Below are 3,129 nucleotides of genomic sequence, written 5' to 3'. Positions count from 1 at the left end.
TCACAAGAAACAATGTTTTTATTTAGGGGTACATAAAAGTTTGTTAAACAGAAACTCCTTTAAAATGATTACAAAGAACATTTATATAAATCGCATGCATAAAAAGGTATAAAATAAGTCTGATTGCATCCAAACTTTCTGTAAATAGGATAACAAAAGTCATTATATGTAACATACATAGCAAGTGTCATGCATCCTCAGATAAATATTAGGCTAGGTAGTGTGTTGCACTATGTGTACGAGCAGTAAGCCGCTCAGTAAGTTTGGTACTTAAATTTTAGGAAACATCACAAAACGTTGACTGTGGGGGAGGGTTAATTATACCTTTTTACTCTATACTGTATACTAATAGATATATTTAACAATGCTGGTTAGAGGAAATTCTTTCACCAACAATTAAAAGCTTCAACTTTAGATAAAATATACAAACACACACTGCAGAAACAACCGAGCAGTTAAAAAAACAACAAAAAAACCAAACAGATTATACACTTCTTACATAGCTTTACTAATAAGGGAGAATTAAACTGCTCCCCAGCTGATGTTTGCCTCCTGCATTGCAACTTCAGATAGCCTTTTCAGTTAGAGTACAATATATACTACAAACACAGCATCCGCATTTAGTATTTTTCTTTTTGGAGAAGTCAGAACAGGATCTTTGATTTATGCTGAAGTCCTTTTATGAAGCACGACACGTTTCGCTTGATCCACAAACAATTCTAACTCTACAGTGTGGCAGCAAATCAATATCTTATTAGCACTAAAAAAAGATTATTTCTCTATGATAATATTGTATTTTTCCTACTATTCCAGGCATCTAATGCATTCCTATCCATGCAAAACTGCTGGTATGATGCTGCTTTCCTGTAAAACCATCTAATCTACATCAAGTAGCTGTAGACTGTGAAACAGGTTAGTTGTTGCAGTAAATTTTACTGGTTAATAAACAACAAGCCCAAATGAAAGACTGCATCTTCTACAAGATATTCTAAAAATAATATAATGTAAATCAGACACATGACTTATCGTTTCATTGAATATGAGAAAATCAATTAGCCTTTGACATCCTCCCCATTAATTTTGATGCATTTGCAATTTAGGAAACTAAGGGGTAAGACTGGATGCCTGAAATAGTAGAAAAGTGCATCTGAAAAATAAACAGCAATGATAAAAATTGTAGCTGATTTGCAGTTGAGAAGTTCAAACTTGGCTTGCACGTTTTTTCTGTGTGGAGGTGGTGCTTTGGTGTTATACGAGGAGAATCATTAGGATTGCCTCAAGCCAAAAAAGGGAATAAACCAGTTTAATTATCAAAGCTGGAGGAATGCTGGCAGATGATTTAATTTGTTAGAAAAAAAACCCAACAAAGAAAAGGAGTGGACAAAGCAGCCACACGCTACGCAATCCAGTATAACAAATCTCTAACACATACTTGTGAAGTTTCAATCCAGTTCTGTGTGCACAAAATCATGGGAATAAAATGCAACCTAACATGGCAACAAGACAAGTAAAACCTGTATGTTAGTAACTGTATATGCAGAGATTTTACATCAGAGCGGTGTGAGGGTTTCTTTTTAGAACAGAGATGGGCTAATTAATTAATAAACTTCATCAAATCACCAGATGAGTTGGGATTACCGTTTGCCGGGGGAAAATCCTGTATTGGGAGACATTGCGTTACAGTGATCATGAGATCATTCACTGAAGATGTTCTCTGTAACAGTTCCTCTCTGTGTGAGGAGGACTCCTGAAAGCAGATTATATTCTAGTTTTAGTCTTCAAACTAAGACTCCTTTGTATGGTGGCATCACTCTGTAGCTCTTTTTATTATTTTTATTTAATGGCAGACTTTGAATTGTCAGGTCTTTAGACCAAGTTTTAATACTTCTGCTTGTGAGGATTTCAAACAACTGCTTTTAAGGTTTGGAAGTAAATGCGACTCCTTTTAGCATCTTCATTCATGACAAATTCTATAGAGTCACACCACAAGAGTGCATCAAGTCCCTAAACCAGAAAAGTGGCAGCTTTTCAGCAGGAGGTCTTTAGTCAGGTATAACGCACCTAGTGTTAGTTCTTGAGTTTGATTGCTTAGTTCTGACCCTTGCTAGGAATGTTTTGTTGTTGTTGTTTTTAGCACACATGTACATTTAAAAATCTGAATTTAGAGGCTGTTTTGACGTAGTAACCCACTAAAAGTGTGTGTAACAAAACGTCGTATCGCTTCTGTACCACTTTTATTCTTTTGAAATGCTCTTTTTGTGAATTCACTCTGTTTTTTTTAAAGTACCCCTAATATGCTGTTGTTATTTCTGTGAATGTTGAAAGGATCTTATTGTAGCGATGATGTCTGTGTGTTGCAAACATGATATCAGCTGAAGAGTAAATGGGGCTGGCCTGTACTCTTCTGTAATACCACTTTGAACCACAAGGCGGCGCACTGTGTCAGTGTAGTCTCTACTCTGTGTGAGCTAATCTGCTGAGATCAGCATGAGATGTTCAAACATGATAAAAGTTAGTGTTAGTGTGACATGTGTACAGAATTCATGCTACTATCATATTAAGCCTAATAATTTGGGTAAAAAAAAAAGTATAATTTTTAAAAAAGAAATATTAAAGTTCATATGTTTGGATAGTAACACAAAATATTTTGAAAAACACATAAAATAATGCATTTCTGGGTGTAAGAAAGCTTGTTAATGGCACAGTTTTGGGGGGGGTTTGTAGGTGATAATTAAACATACTTCCTAAAATTTTTAATTATCTCAAACTTTTAACTTAACTTGGAACTTTAAAAATTTAAAAATCTAAATTTTGAGATAAATTTCAACTTAGAAAGAATTTGCAGATCTTTCTTTCAAGTGGCAGAAACAAACTTCCATTTTGTTGCGTGGACAACTACACTAAAATTTTATTGTAAAACACTGCCACCTTTTGGTTAAAGTGTTTTACAATTAATTTTTGCATGCCACACCATGTACTGGACTTCATGATATTGCTAAACAGTTTGAGGGGCTTTCTAAGCAGTTCAGGCTTTTCCTCCGTTACTCATCTAACTCACTATGTAACACATATTACCCACTTGGCAGTTTTGCAGAGCCCAAAAGCAAGCACGAGGAACTAGTTAAATCC

General features: G+C 34.9%; 1 protein-coding gene across 2 annotated transcripts in view; it reads right to left on the bottom strand.

Annotated features, from left to right (window-relative positions):
* Nucleotides 1-3,129, bottom strand: part of LOC147320617 (transcriptional coactivator YAP1-like) — a 12,459-nt gene continuing 9,330 nt past the window's right edge. For both annotated transcript variants that reach the window (XM_086308721.1, XM_086308722.1), the window contains one exon: nt 1-3,129. This exon is cut by the window's right edge and continues 954 nt beyond it. The gene's annotated coding sequence lies outside the window, so the exon portion shown is untranslated.

Source organism: Aulonocara sp. 'chitande type north' Nkhata Bay, linkage group LG10 (assembly GCF_057382095.1).
Source record: "Aulonocara sp. 'chitande type north' Nkhata Bay isolate Kocher_YH1m ecotype deep benthic linkage group LG10, A_spYH_male_GT1.1, whole genome shotgun sequence".
NCBI classification, from domain to species: Eukaryota; Metazoa; Chordata; class Actinopteri; order Cichliformes; family Cichlidae; genus Aulonocara; species Aulonocara sp. 'chitande type north' Nkhata Bay.
Note: the sequence above shows the minus strand (reverse complement) of the source record. Positions and strands in the feature narration are given on the sequence as shown.